Source organism: Peromyscus leucopus, chromosome 11 (genome assembly GCF_004664715.2).
Source record: "Peromyscus leucopus breed LL Stock chromosome 11, UCI_PerLeu_2.1, whole genome shotgun sequence".
Taxonomy (NCBI): domain Eukaryota; kingdom Metazoa; phylum Chordata; class Mammalia; order Rodentia; family Cricetidae; genus Peromyscus; species Peromyscus leucopus.
Genome location: NC_051072.1, coordinates 54,933,861 through 54,957,393, shown reverse-complemented (window position 1 = coordinate 54,957,393; position 23,533 = coordinate 54,933,861). Strand labels below are relative to the sequence as shown.

Here is a 23,533-nt window from a genome sequence, read left to right as displayed (position 1 = left end):
GAGGTGCCAAATCCCCATGAAGCTGGAGTTTACAGGTGTGTGTGAGCAACCTGATGTGGGTGCTGGGAACAGAACTTGGGCTCTCTGGAGGTATAGGTTCTCAGGACAAGTAGTGCAGGCTCTTAACCTGTGAACCATCTCTCCAGCCCAGAATTCAACATTTCTGATGAATCTCTTAAGTAGTGCCCACCTGAGTGGCTAGTTCTCTGACTGCAGTGTGAGTAGAGAGCCATAACCCAGATGATTTTCACCTAATTTGAAGCTCAAGCCTTATAATTTAATATATTTATATAAATATCTATTTAAGATGCAAGACTTTCTAAATTTCAGGGCCGGCTGAGGATCTGGCTCAGTATTAGAGCACTTGCCTAGCATGCACAAGACCCCTAAATTCAACCCTTAGCACCACACATACAAGACCATAAATCTCATAACTGGTCTTTTTTTTTTTTTTTTTTTGAGGGCTTATAAATCATCCCCCCAAGTTCTTATTTAAATTGGCTCTGTAGCAACGTACATTGTCTTTCTGATTAGCCAAATCCCAGAATGTTTTCCAATATTAGTATAATTGAGTGTGTCTGGCCAAAACACAATTCAAGTCAGCAGGCATGATAATTTTGAAGCTTGACTCACTCATGGTTCCTTGTCCTGTTTTCTTGTTATCTGTGCTGGCTAGTCTTATGTCAGCTTGACACACAAACTAGAGTTACCTGAAAGGAGGGAGCCTCAACTGAGAAGATCCCGCCACAAGATCTGGCTGTAAGGCATTTTCTTAGTGATTGATGGAGAAGGGCCTAGCCCACTGTGGGTGGTTTCACTCCTCGGCTGGTGGTCCTGGGTTCTATAAGAAAGCAAGCTGAGCAAGCCAGGGAAACAAGCCAGTAAGCAGCACCCCTCCATGGCCTCTGCATCAATTCCTGCCTCCAGGTTCCTGCCCTGTTTGAGTTCCTGTCCTGATTTCTTTCGATGATGAACAGCAATATAGAAGTGTGAGCCGAATAAACCCTTTCCTCCCCAACTTGCTTTTTGGTCACAGTGTTTCATCGCAGCAATAGAACCCCTAATGAAGACAATTTCCTATGATGCCAACACTCAGAAAGAAAACTTAGGCTCCCAGTAAAAGGCAGTGATCTGAACATGGACCTGGAAGGGGTTCCCAGATTGAGAGTGAGGTAGTCGTAGTAAGCTCCCTGAGTCCTTGTTTGGACTGTGGGTCTGATAGTCACAGAAACTGCTGTGGTCTTGTAGAAGTACTGAGGTTGGGTGCAGACAAAGTTACCATCTTGCAGAAAGATTGCATAGAAAGGGCTGGAGAGGTGGCTCAGAGGTTAAGAGCACTACTTGCTTTTCCAAAGATCCTGAGTTCAATTCCCAGCAACCACATGGTGGCTCACAAACATCTGTAACGAGATCTGGTGCCCTCTTCTGGCCTGCAGAGATACATGCAGACAGAATACTATACATAATAATAAAAAAAAAGATTGCCTAGAAAAAGCAGGTGCTACCTGTGTGCTAAGGAGGCTGTCCCCAGTCTGTAAAGCGCCGACAGGTCCCTCTGGCCCATCATTGGACACCTGTATGCCTGTTGGTCTGCCACTGTATCTCAAAAGACAGAGTGCGCTCAGCCAACACCATCATGCGAGCCCATCTTGTGCTCTAGGCCCAGGGTTTCTGTACCTCCATGTCTGGAATGTGAGAAGCAGGTCTCACAATTTAACCACATTCCGAGAGGGAAATGGGAGAATTTATTGTTCCTGTGTTTTCTTCTCAAAGTGTTTAAAGATTAGCAGCAAACACTCTGTCCAATAAAAAGAAAAAGTATTTTATATTCAGTGTCAGTTTTATACAAAATAATAGAGGCATCAAATAGGATTAGAGATAATATACAGAAGCGTTACAATAGCCCACTTGGGGAAGTGCAATTGTAGATAATTTTCATTATCCTCTTGATCTGATTCACCGTATGTATTTCTTTTACAATTGAAAGTTTTTTAATTTGTTTTTTTTTGTTTTGTTTTGTTTTGTTTTTCAATAAAAAGAACAAAGGAGAAGGGAAACAAAGCAATACTGTGTGCAAGCTGGACACCCCCTCCCAGGGCCTTGGGGCCAGAGTTAATCGTTTGATGTCTCTACATGCTATAGATCTGTATACTGCCTCCGTGACAGTAATAAATTAGAGTGTCTCGGTAAAGACCAAACTCATCAATTTTTCCAAAATCTGTATTTGATTAATTCTACAAAGGTCTGGGTCAAAGTTATTCCTCAATGCTTATTATTTTAACAAAGAAACTCAAGGTTTCTAGGTTTGTCAGAAAATTCATTATCAGCTCACAATGGCAAAAGGTCACCAAATGCCTCCTTCCACAGCAAAACGGCATGGAAGAAAAATCTCTTTTCCTCAACAACCCATTACCCTAGCGGAACCAAGAAAAACCTCTGGCATTTCAGATCCTGTTGCTTCGGGGGAAATAAATGTTCCCTAGATCACGGAGAGAGAAAAACGGCAAACAAATGAATGAAAAACAAATAGATTCCTGCAGCGTCCCAGGCTGTGCCAGACCAAACAAACTCCAAGTCAGCTTTCATTCCCAGGGTTCGCCAAATCTGCAGAGCGACACTTTCCACGACGGCATGCATCCGCGCCGTAGCTAGAGAAAGCTGTACACACACCAAAGCACTGCAAATTAAAGGAACATGCAGAGAAAAACAGAAGGAGAAGCTCCAGTGTTCTGTGAATCTTTAACTGTGGTGGGAAAGCCGTCGCTGGCAAAGCGTTGTTGAAACCTTCATCTTGTAAGTGGAAGCGTTTTAGAAGTGACTCATCCCCTTCTCGCGAGACGTAAGCGGGACTGTCACTCGACTGAATTCAGCAGTGCTAAGTTCCACCGCATCCTCAAAGTTCCTTCCATTAGTTCTGCCTCAGGCGCACCACTGAACACAAGCTTTCTCTGTATCTTCCATTTCCATTGGTTAATTTCAACCTCGAGTACATTTCCATCACTTTCTCCTTTTTTCTTTTATTGTTTTCTGTTGAAACCAGCAGTTGTGGATAAAGCCGGAGTTCACCATGACCCCAGCCCCAGCTTGGTGTCGCAGCTGACACATTTGGTTTGCCCTATCAGGGTCCCTCGATTACTCATTTAAACAACAGAGACATGTGGAATTGCATACATGTGTGTGATGCTTTTCCCCCATGTACTTGGTTTCGTATAATTTTTTTTGTCTGTTTTATTTTGTTTGCCATATGCTTTAGTCCTCATCAATGTGGAGGTTTTTTCCCACGTTAGTAAGCATAGATCAGTGGCTTTCAATGGGGGCTGTTCCGCCTCCGGGGAGATTTGGTGACTTCTAGACAGTAGTCTCACTAATGGGTAGAGACCAAGGATGCTGACAAACACGGTGTACACATCAGCACCATAACAGAGAATTATCCGCACGAGGGGTCAAGAATGTCAAGAGAGCCCCTGACAGGCTCTTCTTCTTCTGAAATGCTGCGTAGCCAATGGTTCATTCAGCCAGCCACGCCACAGTGTACATTCAGCTGAGTCTTCAAAGACGTCTTCCCATTCCATTTCACCACAGTCTGCCCTCTTCCCTGCATACCCCCGTCTTAACCCATTCCTGCTGCTATAACAAAATACCACAGGTCACACGCCTCGTAAATGTCAGAAATTCATGTTCACATAGTTCTGGAGGCCAAGGAGCCCGGGATCAAGGTGTCTACAGACGTGGTGTCTATACAGGGCTTAGTCTCCAAGTCCAAGATGGCGCCCCATTGCGTGACTGCTCAAGGCAAAGGGGCAGAAGACCAAAAGTGATAAAGGGATGCATCTCTGTCTTCCTCAAGTTCTTTTGTAAGGGCACTAACCAACCCCATCCCTCCTGTTCATGGTGGAGGAGCCACCAGGCCAAACCGCTCTGCCTTATGACCCCCACCTCTCACTACTGTGGGGTCATTTCAGGGGGCCATGCCTTCTAACCACAGCAACCCCTCCAGGCTACCAGGGGTCTCTAAATCCCCTGGCTCCTTCTCAGTTGACCTTCCTGCACATTTCCCAAAGCTCGTTTCCGGGTCTTCCTTCAACACTGGGCTGCCCCTGACTGTCCACTCGCGCCCTCCTCTGTGGTACCACGCTGGCTTCCTGGAACTCTGCTAGGCTCTGGGAATGTGGAGATGAACTTCAGGTGGGTCCTGCTTTGCAGACTCTCTGGTCCATCATCAGGGATTATGCCAAGTTTGCTGAGTGACTGACTGACTGACCGACTGACTGATTAGATCTAGTGTTACAGATCGTAAAGGCCAGTGAGACATGCTTTCTCTTCGTGGGTCAGAATTTGTCACACATTTTAATCTTTTGTGACTGTTTCTCCTTAAACATACATTTCAAGCAGTAAGTCAAGAAGAAAGCTTTCCTCGCGTTTGCCCACCGCCACCCGCTTTGGCTGTGCAGAGAGCACACTTGGCCTCTGCCAAGGCTGAGAGCTCCCCTTAAAGAAGCAGTCCTGCTTGTGGCCGGCTGAGGGGAGAGAAAGGTGGTCGCTCCACAGTCCCTTTCCCCGCCCTGCCTCTCAGCCTCTTCTGGATGATGGGGCCTCCAGCACCTGCAGCCTCTCTCTCCTTCAGGGAGACTCCAGGAGTGGACTGAGCCGAAGGTGCCTCCTGGCCCTCCTCTCCCTGGATCAAGGAACCTTAAGCACCTACCGAAACCCCGACAGCAAAGGAAACCTCAGCCGTAAATCCAATCCAGTGTTGAAACGAGACTCTTCAGTACTTAGTGTTCCCCGTGCAGGGCTGTTGGGAGATAGAGTAAATGGGATGTGACCCACACCCCCGAGAAGCCAGAGCCCGCCAGCATGGGAGCATATATAAATAGTCACGTAGAATGCAAAACAGAATGCAGTTAACACTCAAGAGAAGGTTGAACAACGTGGTTCAAGGAGGCGGCGGCTTAGTTACAAAGTGGGACCAAGCAACTCACTTGAGAATAGCATCCCACCTAAGAACAAGAGGCGCTTTAGTTGGTAGATTATCTTCAGTTCAAACACAAGGAAAGTGGGGTTTCTGAAAGGAAAAAGGAGACAGGAATTTTTAGAAGCTGCTCTACAGAGCTTCTCATGGTTGGCGAGGTCCGAATAGAAAGGGGGGCTAGCTGTCTCAGTTCTTATCTGATGGGACATTCACTTCAAATCTTAGGAAGGCCCCCAGTGTTGACCACCTCAGTCTCCACTGTGGAAGGCAAGCAGCCCTGGTTGTCTATCAAAGATTTTAAAAAACTGACTCATTTCTATTCAAGTGCATGATGGAATTCTTAAAGACACAGCCCTTGACCACTTCAGGTCTACCTGGAAAGTTCTTCAGGGTCCCCGTCTATATCTGTCCACATTTATATTTCTCATGGGGTCCTGGGATCAGGAAGGATGTAGCTCAGCACAGAGGCCTCTACTAGAAAGTACCAAACTCCCCCTCGATAAGGGAGCAGATTGGAGAGGAAGACATGGTTGTGGGCAGGAAAGAGGTGTTTGAAAAGGGTGAGTGAACAAGTACAATAGGCATCAGCTTTCTTTTCTTGTCCACTTTTGCTCTATTAGTGACCTTACCCCACCCCCACATCTCTCTCTGTCTCCCCTCCCCCCTCCCTTCTCTCTCTCAGTCTCCATCTCTCTTTCTCTGTCTCTCTACTGTGCTAGGGGCAGAACCTAGGACTCTATACATATTAGAAAAAAGGCTCTACCTCTGAATACCCACACACATACACACACACATACACACACTTACACACAAACACCACCAAATGATTGTGTTTCATCCCTCTGGGTAGAGTCCTTATTGGCTGATTGAAAGAGAGTCTGGAAGGCAAAGAGAACATGGTTCTAGAAGCTTCAAGGAGCCCCTGCACTCATGTCATACTTCTGTGTAGCAAATTTCCAGGAATTCATCTTCAAATGATGTCTGCTACCTATTTCGTGGTCTCTAGGGGAACAGGCCAGGCAAGATCAGGGTCTCCTGAGGCTATAGTCAAGTTGCTCATGGAGGCTCTGGGAAGGCCTGCTTCTGACAGGTCACTGGCAGAAGGCAGTGGCTGAGGCTGGAGGACCTGAAGCCCTGGTCTCTGCTCAGGGACAATCCTCTGCTTCTCAAGCCCTGGCTCCCTGGCCTCTTCAGCTCCACGCCTGCAGTGAGAACCTCTGCTGTGGAATCTCTCACAGATAGGTTTTCTCACCCACGTGACCGCTGCCAGCCAGAGAAAACACTGCTTTCAAAAGGCTCACGTGATTAGGCTTGGCCCTCCAGGTGACCTCCCTACTGACGTCGCAGACTAGTCACTTTATTATAGAGCTCCCTTTGCCCCTAAAGTAACACATCACCGGAGGGACACCCGGGGACAAATGCTATGTGACCCATCTTTGAATCTGGCCACCCACTGTCCAGGATGTGGCTGTGTCTGACCTTGAAATGATACCTGGAGATCGAAGGCCAGAGAGCAGAGACTGCAGATGGGATGGGAATGACTCCAGAGACGCCTCAGGGGACCAGAGCAAAGCCCTGGCTGGCAGAATCAGATTACTGAGCTGAGAATGAAAAGCCTTTCATTAGGGGAGCATTGTGGCTGAGCAGAATATGGAAGCAGTCGGGGTCCTTGCCTCTTTAGCTGTTCCTAGTAAAGATGCTGAGGCAACTGGATTGGAACTGCTATTCTGATACAGTTTTGCCCTGAGAAATGTCCATCCCTCCAGGAAATAACTTCACATGGTTTAAATCCTGGCCCGACTGCCTGAAGCAGGGACCTCAGACCCACAGTGAACCACTGTGAAGGCCTCGGTGTGGAGGCGAGGACCAGGGACTTGGTCATCAGAAGAGCCGCCTCAAGGAGAAGGGCTCAAAGGCCGTGTGGCTCAGATCTCATGCCTCATGGCGCTTCAGAAGTTCTCCAGAGATAAGAGCCCTTCTACCGCCTCCCTTCTTAGGACACAGGTCTATCTCCCTACTTCCCCAAATGTCTTTTTGCTCTTATTGACTCCTCCATGGAAATCAGAGTCACTTCTTTCACAACACAGTGTCATATGCTCACACTTCTGATATTGGGGACCTTCCTTATTCCCCAGCAGCACCTGGACCTGAGCTGGGGGTGGGGAGTGAAATCTGATGAAAACAGGTCTGGAAGAGCTGTCTCTGGGCAAGTGTGGGAAAAGGTCAGTAGACTCAGATGCCTTCCTCCCGCTTCTCCACAGGCTACCCCAGGTTGCTAATGGGGAAGAGCATTGCCTGCCCTCCATCTCGCTGGCATGGAAGGCAGTGTCTGGCTCTGTTTTAAACAAGACACTGAAAACTTGTGTATCCCTGCTTCTCCTGATCCGTTTCTTGTCTTGAACCCCAGAGTCATGGTGAGGAAAGTAAAAAAAAAAAAAAGAGTCTCCTCGATAAAAAGCAGGGCTGGAATAAAGTATGAGAAGGAGGGAATGCTGGGAAGGCAAGGGAGGCCTCAGGGAGGGCCTCAGGGCTTTGTTCAGTGGTAAGGCACTTCCTAACACCTCCAGATCCAGCACTCAGAAAGGAGTAAGGGAAAAAGATTGGGGGAGATACTTCACCTTTTCAGCAGCCATGGGACTAGGAAAAAAAGTCACTCTAACTCTTAATTTTGATTGATTTTGTTGTTATTGTTTGCTTGGGTGTGGGTTTTGTTTATTTGATTATACGCCTTTGTATATTCAGCAAATACTTCTTGCTCCTTTGTGTCTATAACACTGTGGTCCTTACATACTGCATACTGTGGTACTCAGTCTTTACCATACACAAAAATCCCCAGGGCAACACGTTTAAAATGCAGCTTCCTTAAAGCCTCCCTCCATAGCTCGAGATCTCTGACTTTGTTGATCACCCCTTACACACACACACACACACACACACACACACACACACACACACACCCTGAAGTCTAGGTGACTCGGGGTCTTTCCTTTGAGGAAGGTTGTCATAGAAAGAGTACAAGCTGTAGTTTCTTATCCAAAGGACACATCCCTGCATTAGGGGTTAGAATGTCAACATATGTCAAGATAAGTTATAAACCTCCATGGTGGATGCCGAGCAGAGAACCCAAAAGTTGGAGAGATGGTAGGTGGGAAGAGGACTGCTCCACAGTGGGGTCCTCAGAGATTAAAACAGGATGGGCTTCTAACTGGGCCTTTAAGAGTGAAGGAAAGAGTGGATGGGGAAGAGTTAGGGGGATGAGTGAAGGAGGTAAGCACGATCAAAGGGCATATATTTTAAAAGGATGCAGAGAGGGTACTGAGTGGGAATGTATGCATAGAGGCAGGTGGCCTCGTATGGTGGCCGACAGCTCAAAGCAGCTCAGACGGACTGAGTGAGATGGCTCCATCACTCTGGCGATCCCTGAAGCACGGCCTCGTTCTTCTTCCTCATTAGGTTGCTGCTTTCCAGAACATTTCATAAGGTATTACCCATGGGCATGTGAAAAAAAAGAAGTCACCTTTGAAATACATGCACCCTGTTATGTGTCGTTTCAGCCTGATTTGTTTGTCTACACTGTTGAAAAATTCTGTAGACTCCAGTGGCATCTGATTACTGAGTCCATGCCAAAGGCTTGCACTCAAAGCCTGGTCCTTGGCCCTGCATGTTCTCCTTCAGAGGTGGCAGCCGTGACTGCACTACAGGCCAGTGAGAAGAGCAAGGGAGGCGGTGTAGAATACAATGTGGGAACACTCTGTCACCCCTGGCAGTGTAGTGCCCCGTCTATTCGCACACGCCACGTCACAGCTCATTCTTCCTGTAAGTGTCTTTACTAATTACTAAATTAATAAAGGGGTGCTTCATGGATGCCGCACCTCTGTTCATAACTGCTTTTTCCTCATTCTGACAAATTTTAGAATAAGTTTTCAGAAAACGTTTTATGCCTTATTAAAATCATAAGAAGTTGAGAGACCCCTTTCTTGCTAGTACTCATCATAAAAACAGACAAGGGCAAGTTTGTAGTGCCACAGGACTCTGTTGTGTAGAGATGCATCACTGTTGTGGGTTTTTACCTGGTGACTTTTGTGTGACTTCAGGTCAAGAAAGCCCAGAGTTTAATTTGCATCACCGGGAAATTAGAAAAACCATTAGTGGAAAATACCTGTATTTATTCTGTCTATGCTTAGTCTGTATACATTTTATCACCAGTGATTATTATTTTACTCGTGTGTGCCCAGACAGTTCTAAGCACTACACTCTCCCAGCTGCATTTAATGCATCGAATACTGTGTGTTTTGAATAGAATGTTCCTGTGACTTTCTGTAATGGGGCCAGCATTTGAGGTGATTTGAATCATCTGAGCTTTTCTTTCTACCACACCCATCTGAATTGCTGTGTGGCTCTCTCTGATCCATTACATAGTCATTTCACATACTAATGGGTTTGAGATCGTTCCCAGCCTGATTTCAGATGGTCACTCACTGAGGAGCTCATCCTCTCTCCTGCCTGCCCACCTCACTATAAATGTTCTTCTGGCAGGTGGCTCGGGCCTGCCTTTCTTCCTGCTTAGTGCTGGTGGCCAGCATGCATTGTCGTCCCTCCTCAGGACCTTGCAGACCACCGAGCACCTGCCTGTTGTTGAACTCTGACCCACACCTCAAGTGAGATTGCCTGGATTCATGTTCCTGTTTCTGTATCGACTTGCCTATGGATCCCCTGTGCAGATGACCCTGGCGTAGTCTCCCCTCATAGTAAGCACATACAAGGATGTGCCACGTAATAATTGTTTAAACAGTCAAGTGGACCTGAATATACATCTTTGATGCAGCACGTAGCAAGAACTTGGAATAGGGAAAGCAATATGGGGTCAGTTCATTTGGCAGGGAGCCCTTGACACTGTGGATGGATGATGGATTTTCATCTGCACTAATAATTTGCCTTTTTCCAATATTAAGTTTCTGCTTTCAATGTTTTCAGGGATGAAATGTGGTCAGAATTCTCTGCTCATTGCCTCACAGAATATATAGTTCCTGAGGTCGCTCTGTAATTCTGATGTTGATACACCCCTTAGAGAATTGACATGTCCCACTCACACATCTGTTTTCCTTTAGGCAAGGGAACTTTCCTATGCCAGAATGGCTTTGGTGGATATAGGAAATCTGCTTTATGTTGAGCCTCTGCAACTCACAGATGCAAATGTTTAAAAAACATGGCCATTTCTTCATCTGAAATGTCCCCAGTCACTACTTTCATCCAAAAAAAAAAAAAAAAAAAAACCCTACTGTGTTATAAATCCATTGTGTGCAATCCTTACTCACCCGTCTCATGGCTCATATCAGAACTGATTTAACTGTTTGGTGACCCCCCTATGGTAACTGCCCGTGTCCTGGTCTGCTCTACTAGTTTCTATCCTCTTGATGGAATTTAGGAGAAAATGAGGAGAGCGGTTTCACTACCAAGAGCAGAAGCCCCTGTCCAGGACAGCGCCTCCCCAGGCAAGCCCCAGCCTCGGACTGCGCCTACAAGCGTGAGTGCCCATGATTCTCCTCCATGGGGCAGAGCCTCGGACACATCACCATCTGCTTGGAAAGGGACTTCAGCAACCATGAGGTGGTGATGTGTGTCACACACAGGCCTCCGTCCTGGACTCTTGCTGCCTCCCAAAGCAAGAAGAGAGAGGCTCCAGGCCGGCATGCTCACAGCTTTAGGCATTTTCTCCCTCCAAATCTGAAATTTAACCTAACACTTGAGGGCCTGTGTTTTCTATGAGAAACACAACTTTTCTTGTATTGCTAGTTGCTATAATGTTGGGTTATAAAACAAACAGTCTTTCTGTGTAGGAAAAAGTTGAAGTGTGTTAACAGCACTAGGTTCAAGATTCAAGGCCCTTGAGAGCTTAGGTGCACTCCAATCCCAGTGTGTTGTTGTACATCTGAACACAGGCCTGGAGTCCCTGAAACCCCCCAGGCACGGGAAGGCTGACTGGAGTTTCCATCAAAGATGTTTAACTCACGTGTTCCCTGCTGGCTCGGACTGTTTGCACAAGGAAGGCCTGGCATTATGATTTCCTAAAATGCACCCTAAATAAAAACTCCAAAGGCATTCAGTGAGAATGAAAGCTTCGTGGGTGGAAGGTACAGCCCCGATAGCATCTTGAACGAGAACTGGGTCCCCAGAAAATGAGCTCACATGGCAAAAACAGACAAAATCTACCCGCTGCCAAACTCCCTGTCAGCAGAAATCTGGTCTGCTTTCCCCAGTGGAATGTGGATTTCCAAACTCGAGACAATCTCTTTCCAAAGCAAATGAGAAACAAATAAGTCCCGGGCACCGACTCCAGTTTCCGTTCGGTGCACAGATTTCCCGCTGTGTTGTTCCTACCTGCCGTGTCCCAGCCTCTTCTCTCCCCTTCTCTGGGAAGCACGGGAACCAGTGAGCGGTCCAGGGATTTAACAGGGTCAGAAAGCCAGTGCCGGGTGTGGATATTATCACTCCCTCCTTAGGACTCGCTGGGTAGCAGGCTCAATGGCTGACCTCTAGAAACAAACGACCCAGGGTTTTGTGGAAAAGACTAGAGCTGCATCCTGCTTACATAGCCTCAGGCATAGACTCCGTCACTTCCTCTGCCCATACCAGCAACCGCCGATTCCTGTCAAAGGCCAGCCAAGAGGGCATGGAACTTGAGAAGTAGGACAGGCCAGGGAGCATGCCAGGCCTTGGAGAGAGCAAGGGAAAGCCCTATCTGCCCGGCTTACGTCCGGGACACTTACCACAGCAGGACCCTGGAGTGAGGTGGCAGGTCTGACCAGATGTCACACACACACACACCACACACACACACACACACACACACACACACACACACAGCTGCAGCTCCATTCCAGCGTCGGGCCAGGCCCTAGAGTCCGTCCGCCTCGGCCTAATGGGCAGTTTTCCAAGCTCCTGGTGAAGGTGGGAACCTTCCTCCATGATTGCCACGTTGCCTGTGGAAACTTCTCAGTGATCCACGATGCCTGATCCAAGGCAGAGCTGCCACAGGCCCTGCCACAGAGCCTCTCTGCAGTGTGGGCTCTGCTTAGCATTGTCCCCTCGCTCCCCCGGAGCCATGTACCCCCTCTTCAGCTAGCCTTCACACTGATCGTTGCCCCCCACCCCATATTTTCCTGCATCTCTGTATAGTAGAACTGCACCCACCCTTGAGCTCCATTTCAAATGGACCCCGCGCCCCACATTGGGCCTTCCTGCCCACCTCCCCCACACTAACTCTCTTGGTAGAATTAGATACTGATTGCTTTCTCTTCGGCATTTTCTATGCTCTTAGCTCGTCACAATAGGACTCTTCGTTCCTGGAGGCCTGTTCATTCCTCGTGGTGTTTCCCACAGCCCAGTCCTGGGCTCGTAGCTTCTCTCTTGCAGGCCGTCTGTTTTGCCTGTTCATACCAACCAAGATGGAAGCCTTTAGGATTCATCAACACTTTAGCTCTGATTAATGGAGGGAATAAAAGCAGGGCCTGTGGGTCAGTGGACGTTTATTGGTGACTCCCCACCTACTACAGGTCCAGCGAACAATCATCCTGGTTGTCTTTAGCCCAAGCCAAAGAGACCCGGGAGTCACCCTGGTCTGTGCAGCCCAGCACAGAGCCCCTGCTAAGGCAGGAGAATTCATTGAACTGAGGGCAAGGACAGAAATTGGTCCCCTGAGGCCTTCAAAAGCCTTTGGCCCTGGAGAAGTGCCTTTGGCTCCGGAAGTCAGGGAAATGCCTTGATGGGAGTGCCGCTCTGCTCAAAGGTATAAATGCAGCACAAATTGAATCTCCTCCCGCCCAGGACAGGATGCCTCTGCCAGCAGGCTAAGTTCTGCCTGGTACTTGCCACTGGACAGTATCCCACCAGCCACTTATGTGGCCACAGACTTCATCAGAAAAGTGACTGGGGACCCAAGGAGGTGGCTCAGTCTGTGTTTGCCACACAGGCATGAAGGCGTGGGTTCAGGTCTCAAACACACATGTAAAAGCTGGGGATTGCAACATGTGTCTGAGGGCATGTACCGGAAAAGTAGAAGTGGGCGGATCCCTGGAGCTCCCTGGCTAGCCGGCCTAGGTGACCTACAGGTTCAGTGAGAGACAGGATTGAAACAAACTAAACCAACCACAAACAAAACTAAAGTGGAAATCCACCAAATTAAAACAAACAAACAAACACAATATTAACCTCTGCCCTCTGTGCATGGACGTACAAGCACACACCCACACAAACATGTATATCACATGCACGCACGCACGCACGCACGCATGCACACACATGCACACAGTGACTGAAAAGAGGCAGACATTCAAACACCAACTGAATATGAGAGAGACCCTAGAGATAGGTCCTTCATATTCTAGGGAGGATGTTCATCTCCCCGTATTAACTCAGTTTTAATGTCATAGTCTTACTGGGATTATAAGTGTGTCTGTTTTAAAATGCTTGTCTTAGAGACACACTGGAAGAGTTACAGATGAAACGATACTGACATGAGATGTGAAGATAGAGAAGCATGGCCGTAGGATGGTGTTTGTTGGGGCCGGGTTTGGACCGGTGGCATTGATTATGATGTTAGCACAGTTTTTCTGGCTGTCTGGTATTTTTCATAACAAGGTGACTGCTTTAGTAGGTGAAAGGTTGTTTGTTCTTGGGCCCTCCTTTGTTAGACTGCCTCTTATTGTGTCTCTTTGCCTTTCAAGGTCACTTGAGGATTCCTAGTTAGAAGAGGCAGGCACTGGCTCCCATTGAAAGCCTTGCCTTGTGTTTTTTTTTTTTTTTTTTTTTTTTTTTTTGGTTTTTCGAGACAGGGTTTCTCTGCGTAGCTTTGCGCCTTTCCTGGAGCTCACTTGGTAGCCCAGGCTGGCCTCGAACTCACAGAGATCCGCCTGGCTCTGCCTCCCGAGTGCTGGGATTAAAGGCGTGCGCCACCACCGCCCGGCAATTGCCTTGTGTTTAGTTCAATAGTTTTCAAAATCTTTGAAAACTCAGTTCCTTCCTCCCTGTGGACTGGGCTCTGGCTGTGGGCTGAGGTACCCGTGGAGGCTCATCACTTGTCCTTCTCCAGTGAGGAATCACAGCCCCCTAACTACAGATGATGGGAGAGAAAGAAGAGCGTCTTTTGCAATGTGCCCGTGTCCCAAGGGAACTGGCCAGGGAGCGTCTGAAAAGAAAGACACTTCACTAGAGCTGAAGCTATTGAGAAGCTCCCCTATGAAGACAGGCTTTCTGAGAGAGCCTGGAGACCTCTGGCCAGCCAGGAACATAAAACGAGGAAGGCAGGCTCCATGCTGAATTATTTAACCTCCCAAATGTTTCTATGGTGTCTCCCTCTAGGCCAGAGGGGCTCTGTGGTCCCTCAGCGTAGCGTTTTCCAGAGCGGGTTTTCCGCCAGCCCTCTCACTTACAAGCGGCGCCCTCTGCCAGCACACCCTGCCAGGCTACGGAATGCTCTGTGCTCGCCCGGCTGTCTTCGGCCACTCTCGCCTTCCCGGCCCGGCCTGGCACACAGTGGGTATGGTTGTGAAAGAGCCAAGAGAGACTGGGCTGGGAGGGTCAGCAGGGTGACAGTGTCCCAGCTCAGGAGGACGGTGGAGGGTAGTGTTCTCAGGGGTACCTACCTACTGCAGTCAAGCCAGCTTGGCTAACTTCCTGTAGACGCTGCTGTGGCTGCCACGTTAGACACGACACATTCCAGATGTCACCAGGGCTGCTGGCGATGATGAATACAGAGACCCGTCAGTCAGGATACCAGAGAGACAGAGAACTGAGCCTTCCCAGGCACGTCTAGCAGGCTGGGTCGGATGCACTGGGGGGCAGGTGGATGACAACGGAACAGGGTAGGGAGAGTGGCTGGCTGGGAACATGGTAGCCGGCTTTAGTGTGACTTGGCTACAGGTTTTGGAAGTCTGGTTGCATGTGTAAAAGAAGAAGAAAGTGTCACTGCTGTAACAGGTCCAGCAGGAGACCCAATCTAGACACTACGTTCTGTGCCTGGTAAGCTTTTGGAGATGCTGTGCCAGTCAGCTCTGGCTGTTGGTGTGAACATGAGGTTCAGTGTCTCAGCTCTGGCTGTTGGTGTGAACATGAGGTTCAGTGTCTCAGTGTTGGCTGTTGGTGTGAACACGAGGTTCAGTGTCTCAGTGTTGGCTGTTGGTGTGAACACAAGGTTCAGTGTCTCAGTGTTGGCTGTTGGTGTGAACACGAGGTTCAGTGTCTCAGCCCTGGCTGTTGGTGTGAACACGAGGTTCAGTGTCTCAGTGTTGGCTGTTGGTGTGAACACGAGGTTCAGTGTCTCAGTGTTGGCTGTTGTTGTGAACACGAGGTTCAGTGTCTCAGCCCTGGCTGTTGGTGTGAACACGAGGTTCAGTGTCTCAGTGTTGGCTGTTGGTGTGAACATGAGGTTCAGTACAGTGGCTTATACTGTAATCCCAGTACTTGGGAAGTCAAAGCAGAAGGGTCGCTATAAGATTGAGGCCAACCTGAGCTACCCACTGAGTCAGAGGTTAGCTCTTCTATAATAGAGAATAACACTGTTTAAAAAACACAAAACAGCTGGGGGGGGTGGCACACGCCTTTAATCCCAGCACTTGGGAGGTAGAGGCAGGCGGATCTCTGTGAGTTCAAGGCCAACCTGGTCTACAGAGTGAGTTCCAGGACAGCCACAGCCAGGGCTACATAAAGAGAATCCCTGTCTTGAACCCCCCCCCAAAAAAAACCACACCAACAAAACCCCACAAAGTCAAACCACACCAGATGTAAGATTGTTATGCCCATCAGGGGACCCTAGACACTGACTCTTTTATCCCTTATTTCCTCCAGTTTTATTTCTGTCTGTTTAATACTGCCAAACACCACCAGGTAAGAGGGCAGAGGGGAGGCGAACCCAGAGAAGATACTTTTGACAACAATGGTAAAACTTCGTCATCCTTTCTCTCTACTTTATATCAACCACGTGTTTCCTTACCCCTTGATCACCATTAGCCCACTCAGTGATCACAGCAACCGTGAAAGTAGGTGTTGGTATTCCCATTTTTCAGATGAGTTAAGTGAGTCATAGACAAGTTAAGTTGTTTATGCTCCCAGGCTACCCAGCTAGAAAGTCGCAGGGTTGGGGCTCTGTGAGTCCAGGCTCACAGGGCCCTCCACAGTGTCGCTGTCTTGCAGTATTAAAGCACTGCTGTCTTGGGGCTGGGGAGAAGGTAACTCAGTTTGTAGGATCACTTGTTGCTTTTGCAGAGGACCCAAGTTCAATTCCCGGCACCCAAATGGTGGTTCTTTCGAGGTCCTCTTCTGACCCTGGTGTGTAGCAGGCATGCACACGGTACACGTTCATACCTGCAGGCAAAACACTCATACACATGAAATTAAAAAATCTAAAACAGAAATAAACTGCTGTCTTGGGGTGTTCCATACCTGGGGTACTTCTGCATCCTCTCTCCGGGTACTGTGTGTAAGCTCAAACAAGCGCCAGGGCCTGCAGAGCCCATGGAGGTCAGTCAGTGAACCACAGAGTTCTAATCCGTGGACATTCCCGCTCAGCCAGGCAGTTCCCTCATCAAGGACAGGCTTGCTGACCATACGTGTGTCCCCACACCCTTGTCCTCTTTCCGACTTCTTTTTCTAGTCTGCCAGAGGGAACCAGAACAATCCAGCTCTGAGAAGAGTGAGCTTTGCTCTCTCAGCAGCAGCTCCCTCTGCCACGGAAGGCGGACGGGTGGTGTGCACCACACTTTTCCTCTCGAGGCCGAGGGTGGGTGGAAGGAAAGAACAGAACGAGGCTAAGAGGAGAAGTGGATGTTTGGTCCTCTGTGTGTGCTTATCCAACCTTTATCACGCGCCTGCTGTCAAATCACGGCGCGCGGCCCGAGATGTAACAGGAGCTGCCTGCGGGCCCCACTGGCATGCCGATTCTCGCCACAGATAAGGGCTCGATGGGAAAGTAAGTCGGTATCAGATAAACCTGATGTGATTATAGGATTAGGTCTGTTGCTTGTTATGCCATTCAGCAATTATTTGGAAAAGGCCCTGGTGTGTGCTTTCTGAAGTTATACCATGGCTGTGGGGCTCTGCCCAGCCGGTGTTCGACGTATCCATCCTTCCTTCCCTCCTTTCTTCCTTCCTTCCTTCCTTCCTTCCTTCCTTCCTTCCTTCCTTCCTTCCTTCCCTTTGCTTCCCTTCCCTTCCCTTCCCTTCCTTCCTTCCTTCCTTCCTTCCTTCCTTCCTTCCTTCCTTCCATCTTCCCTTCCTTCCCTCCCTTCCTTTCTCTCTCTTTCCCTCTCTCCCTCCCTCTTCATTTCTGCATATAAAATATGTTTTACTATTCTTTAAAAGGGTTCAGGGTTCGGTTGTAAATCATGCTGCCCACCTTCCATCAGCCCGACATCTCTCACCATGCCAACTAGCTTCATCTAGCAAAACTTCATTAAATCCAAAAGAAAAAAAATAGTTTTAATTTTTTTTGGGGGGGGAGTCCAGTTCTGAGGACAGTTAACATCAGTCTTATCTAAAATAAAATTCGGGCTGTTCCATATTGCGTTATGCACCCCTCTCCTCACACAGAACCCGTCTGTGAGAATTCTGCCTCGGGCAGGCACCGGTATTGATGGACACCAGCATGCACATACCCTCACGGGAGCAGGCAACACATACTCTTTTGAGGAAAGCTGTGAGGATCTTCCTGCTTCTAGGAAGCCCTGGATGAGTTCGCACAGAACCCTCCAAGCCAGTGCTAAGCGCCGCTGGTTGGCAGGTGTTTACAAAGCTCAGCAAGGAGCCCGAGACAGCTGCTGTCCCCAGCTGGCCCTGACCGTAGACTCACTCATCAGCGGACCCCAGAAGACAGACATGGGACCCCAGCAACATGCCCTCCTTCCCTAGGAGGGTGCCGCTAAGAGGGCTGCTGCTCTTAGAGACAGTTGTGGGTGAGCTGGGAGGACAGAAGAGCAGAAGGGCCACCTTAGCCGCCATCAGCCACCAAAGTGAGAGCCGCCCATTTCTGTCTCCTCTCCAGGATCCACTCTTGGAAAGCATTTGGGTAATTACAGCTTCCATTGCTGCCTTTGGCTGTTAGTTTTAGTGGATTAATTATCTGCCATGTCGAGAGATTTTTTCCCCTGATCCCTTCTAAGGTGCTAAGGCTGTTTTCGAGTGTGTCAGGAGGTTGGACTAGCTCCCTGGTTTCCACTTCTTTCTGTGTCGCATGAAAGTGAGCCATTCCCGGCCTCCCTTGCTGCTCTAGCTTACCAGTCATTTTCTCAAAAGAAGCTCGTGTGTTCGCCCTGACAAACCTCAACGGCAGGGTGGGCAGAGAGGAGAGGAGGGGGGGGGCGATCAGCATGGGTGCTCTGTTTTGGCTCCATCTGCAGTGAGCAATGCTGATCCTCAGAGCCTCTCTTGCCCTGGCATTCCTGGTTTACTTTGCATGAGCTTTGACTGAGCTCTGTGAAGAAATAACTTGCGTGAGACCCAGTTTCTCACCCAGCACCAGGCACAGGGCAGGGTGTTTGGAATAACAAACAAAGCCCTGTGTTCCGTGGGAGAAAGAGTTCCGGTCTATATAGTGCTCAAATCGTCTGAACCTCTGGATAAACTCTGAAAGCAGTCACAGGCTGACAACCACGCCTTAGTGATCTTCCAGTTTCCACCTCCTGCAGGGCTTGGTTTACAGGTGCTCCGGTGCCTTAGAGCTGGACATTCACACTCGGGTCCCCATGACTGCGTGGAGATTCGATCCCCATGACTGCATGGAGAGTTGATCCCCATGATTGCATGGAGATTCGATCCCCATGATTGATTGCATGGAGATTCGAGCCCCATGATTGCATGGAGAGTTGATCCCCATGATTGCATGGAGATTCGATCCCCATGATGGCACGGGATCACTCAGCCCTTGGGCTATCTCCACTGCCTGAGTTTGTTTTCTTTAAACCTTACTGACTCCGGATGCAATGGCCTACTTCCCTGCCGTCTCCACTCAACATCAGGCTCTGTTCACATCACGTCAAACCCAGATTTCCCAGGCACTCTTTTATCTAGTGGTAGTTATCAAACTGATAATGACTGATGAAGGGACTTGGTGGGCACCTCTAGAGGCGTTTTATATTCTTGTGTCCTGGAGCGAAGAACTAGATGCGTGGGTAGCAGTAAACATGGTGAGAGAGTGTATTAATAAAGACACTTAAGGGAAAAGGGAGGCCATGGAAGTTCAGCCACTCAAAGAACCTTGCCCTACAAAGACACAGAAGAGCATCTGGCATTTCCTTACCTTAGCGTGGGCTTTGGGAACTCGTTTACATATCGCAGACTTTTCTTCACATGCTTTGTTACACGTAGTTCTTCATACAACTTCAATACAACTTCATGCGTTGTGTGTCTCCATTTAAATCTCCACCCTCAGGTGTGTGTTTTAGTATCACAAAGATTCACAGTCACACTTGGACGCTGGAGTTATCTCTGGGCCTGGCTGGCCTCAGTGGGTGGGGAGGGAATATCTTCCAGCCTTCCTCTTTGCCAACTTGTTTTTTTTTTTTTTTTCCTGTGTGGATATTCTAATGCTTTGTGTGAGGCCTTCTAGAACTCTCTCTCTCCCCTTCCTCAGTGCTAGATGCGGAATGTATAGTACATGACTGAGCAAAAAAGTCATGAACTCAGCTGTGCTCGGATCTTCCAGGGAAAGACACATACACGGAGTTAAAATATAATGTTTGTCGTAAAAGATTAACAGGGCTAGGTTAACTTGGGAGGCCCAAACTGCCCCTGTGCCAGTGTGATCTGATCAGAGGCCTGGAGAGGGAGTTATCCAGGCAAAGAAAGCATCATGTAGTAAGTTGCCCAGGTGGAGAGAAGGACAGACGCAAAGACACCAGCGGTGGAGAAAGCCCGGGCTGGGCCAGCAGCGCTCAGAACATCTGGAGTATCTCAAGCACTAAGAGAAACCTGTGCAGTGTGTCAGAACACACTCCAGGAATGAAGTCGTGAGAGAATTCTGAGTGCTCCTGAGAAAGCCCCAAGAAAACAATACGAGAGTCATGTGACCTCGGTTTCTTCAAAACAGAGAATTGTTCTCAGAGTGTGTTTTTGTGCGCCTTCCTGCTGTAGTGGATAGGAGCGAGTTTACTTCAGCTGTTATTTTTTCTAATAATTTATTTAACTTTATTTTTCTGTGCATTGGTGTGAAGGTGTCAGATCCCCCGGAACTAGAGGTATAGACAGTTATGAGCTGCCATGGGGGGGGGGGGCTGGGAATTGAACCTGGGTCCTCTGGAAGAACAGCCAGTACTCTTAACTGCTGAGCCATCTCTCCAGCCCCTCAGCTGTTATTATTCACAGGCCTCTGTGGAAAAACATGTTTGTTTTTGCCACATTTGGCTCATCCTTGTAATTGTACACCTTACTCACGTGACTCTTCTTAACCCTCGGAGTATAAATTGTCCGGTGCTCTGAATAAAGTTGACTCTTGCAGGAGACTTTAGTCCGGCCTCATTTTCAGGCCCCACTCTCCCAGATTCACACCAACTAGAGTGGTGGATACAACTGGAACATTCCAAGCAAAGGCAGTCGTATGAGATGAGACCCTGGACAAGTGGACTGGTTAAGGTGCTGCTGCTGACTGAACAGACCCAGTGTGTGTGAGCTAAGAGAGGATAGACGCTTGTTTCTTATTTCTAGGCAGTGTGAAATGGAGCCTTTTCCAAGCAGTGTTTTGGAGACCACAGCTCCTCCTTTCTTGCATCTCTGCCAGTTCAGTGAGCTGCCAAGGCCACATGTTTGTCTGTAAGGAGGGTACAGGAGCGTATTCCCACCCAGGCCTGGACAGGGTGCTCGTATACTCCATCAGCATTGGAAGGAAAAGGGAAGTGACATCAGCGTGATCCTTTGGAGGGAATGGAGCAGGCGACACAGGTCCTGTGGGCTGTGTTGCGGTTCCGGCTTCATTTATAGTGCACCAAGGGAAGCTGCATCTGTGGTAACCCCGATGTTGGTGAGCCCACCTGGAAACATTGCATCCCTCACAAGGTTCCTAAATCAAGACCATCATCCCTTGGAAACAGCACCTCTGAATGCTTGTTCTTGTTCCCACACCACCTCATCATGCCTCAAAGTTCCAGCTCTGGCTCTGCTGGCCATCCAGACTGTCCTCCTGTTAGAACAGAAAAGGCTCCGGTCACCTGCATAGAATCTCTGGCCTGGGCGGAGACCCAGCACTTCAGCTGGGCTGTGCGGTGGGCATGAGAATGCCCCCCATAGCCTTGTGTTTCTGCATGCTTGGTCCCCAGCTGATGGACTCTTTGAAAGGATTAGGAGGCATCTGTGGCTTCATTGGGGGTGCTGGACTCTGAGGTTTCGAAATCCCACACCAGCCCTGCTCTCTGCAGATCAGGATGTAAAGCTCTCGCTCTGCTTCAGCACCATGCCTGCCTGCATGCCGCCGTACTTCCCCGCCAGGATGGTCATGGACTCACCATCTGAAGCTGTAGGCGAGCTCCCAATCTAATGCTCTCTTTTGTAAGAGTTGCCTCGGTCATGATGTTTCCTCACGGTAATAGGACAGTAACCATGACAGCCTGGTTCAGTCAGTTTGGCTAAGGACCACCTCCTGGGAGGGGGGGGAGCCTTGCTAAAGAGACTGGCAGGGTAGTCTTTTCTTTAGTGGGGAGGTGCAGCTTTACCCTTCTTCTTCTGTCTCTTTCCTAGGCATCCGCTCCTGACCCTTGGCACTCCTGTCCTCCCAGTATTTAGGGCGGCTTGCTCTTCCTCTAAAACCTCTCTTCCCACTATGTGTCTACCTTCTCCTTCTCCCCTTCATTTGCCTCCTCCAGGCAGCTCCAGAGGTTCGCAGCTTGCCTGCTCTGGGATCTGTCTTTCTTCTTCTTCTTCTTCTTCTTCTTCTTCTTCTTCTTCTTCTTCTTCTTCTTCTTCTTCTTCTTCTTCTTCTTCTTCTTCTTCTTCTTCTTCTTCTTCTTCTTCTTCTTTTCTTCTTCGTTGGTGGTGGTGGTGTTTTCTGAAACAGCATTTCTCTGTGTTGCTTTGGAGCCTGTCCTAGAACTCACTTTGTAGACCAGGCTGACCTCAAACTCACAGAGATTGACCTGCCTCCCAAGTGCACCAGAAAGGCATGTACCACCACGGTCCGGCTGTGTTGGTTTTTTGTTTTGTTTTGTTTTGTTTTGTTTTGTTTTGTTTTGTTTTGTTTTGTTTTGTTTTGTTTTGTTTTGAGACAGGGTTTCCCTGTGTAGTTTGGTGCTTATCCTGGATCTCGCTCTGTAGATCTCACAGAGATCTACCTGCCTCTGCCTCCTGAGTGCTGGAATTAAAGGCGTGCACCACCACCCAGCCTTTATTTTTATTTATTTTTTTTTGCGGGGGGGGGGGGGGTGTCTTTTAATCTCTAATAGCATTGTCCTTATGCCTCCATTTGAGTCCGTTTATTTGTGAGGCTAAGAACCCCATAGGGGGACCTGGATTTCCCCAGAATCACGCCTACACCCAGGCCGGAGACATCAGAACACTTGTCTAACAAGGCTCTGCGCTGATAGAGAATGGCCGTTTACACAGCTGTGATATAGACCATCTCTTCTGGGGCACTTAATCCTGGCTGCCATCTGTGGCCACATTTTCACAGCATTAAGTCAACTCTGCAGCTTAGTCAACAAATGGGACATGGAGATGAATCTTTGAATGTGCCTTTTATCCCTGCTCAAAAAAAAGTTACAGGCTTCCAGTTACTGCAGAAATTCCTCTTTCTCTAATTAGGGAAATTGTCACTGACTCAACCCATCTGTTTCCTTTTTCTTTTCTTCTGAAACACCCAGGTTAGCCTCCTGCCTCATCCTCCTGAATACTGAGGTTAGTCATGCATCACCATGCCTAGCAACCTGTTCTTCCCGGGCTGTTCTTATTCTGTCCCCCTCCAGGCAGCCAGGGTGCCCAACCATCTTCCCATCCAGACTTACTTCCTGCCACACACAATCGCCCCTGTCCAGGATCACCTGTGTCTATCCACTGTTCAGATCTTCCTGGCCCCCCAGTGGGAGCCCTCACCCGAGTCTCACCTTCTCTGGGAATCCTTGCCTTCCCCACCAGCTAGAAATAAGCCTTCTGTCTCAGGGGTTCAGGGACGCTCATTATCCAAAGGCTCAGTTAATGCGAACATCGCGAACATCGTAAATTATGCCAATCTGAAAAACCCCTTTCTCTAATTAAGAAATAAACAATAACAGTTGCACCTCACCACTCCTTTGACATCTGTTCTTCATTTCACTCTGAGCTTCTTGAATAGCTATGGCCTTCTAGTACCTAAAAATCATACCTAGCACACCGTCAGACCAAGAAAAAGGAGGAATGGTCCTCTGTCGTTCCCAGAACACTGTATACTGCCCTTAAACAATTAGAGAGGCTCAACATTTTTTTTATATTTAACATACAATCCCTTCTAAAATGCACAGCCTTAGATAGACAGTTCAGGAAGGCGCGCCTTTCAACCCCAAAGGGAGGCTCTGAGCATGTTGGGAGGGAAGCAGAGATCTCTACACACTTCCTGCC

General features: G+C 48.5%; 1 protein-coding gene and 1 long non-coding RNA gene across 2 annotated transcripts in view; one reads left to right on the top strand and one right to left on the bottom strand.

The window, feature by feature from the left end:
* Window positions 1–23,533, top strand: part of Arsb (arylsulfatase B) — a 164,696-nt gene that overhangs the window by 120,915 nt on the left and 20,248 nt on the right. The gene's annotated exons all lie outside the window — the stretch shown is intronic.
* On the bottom strand, window positions 15,795–19,853 carry LOC119088734. The gene is made up of 2 exons (XR_005092436.1): window positions 19,257–19,853; window positions 15,795–16,327 (listed from the first exon to the last, which is right to left on the bottom strand). It is a non-coding gene; the product is annotated as an uncharacterized LOC119088734 (long non-coding RNA).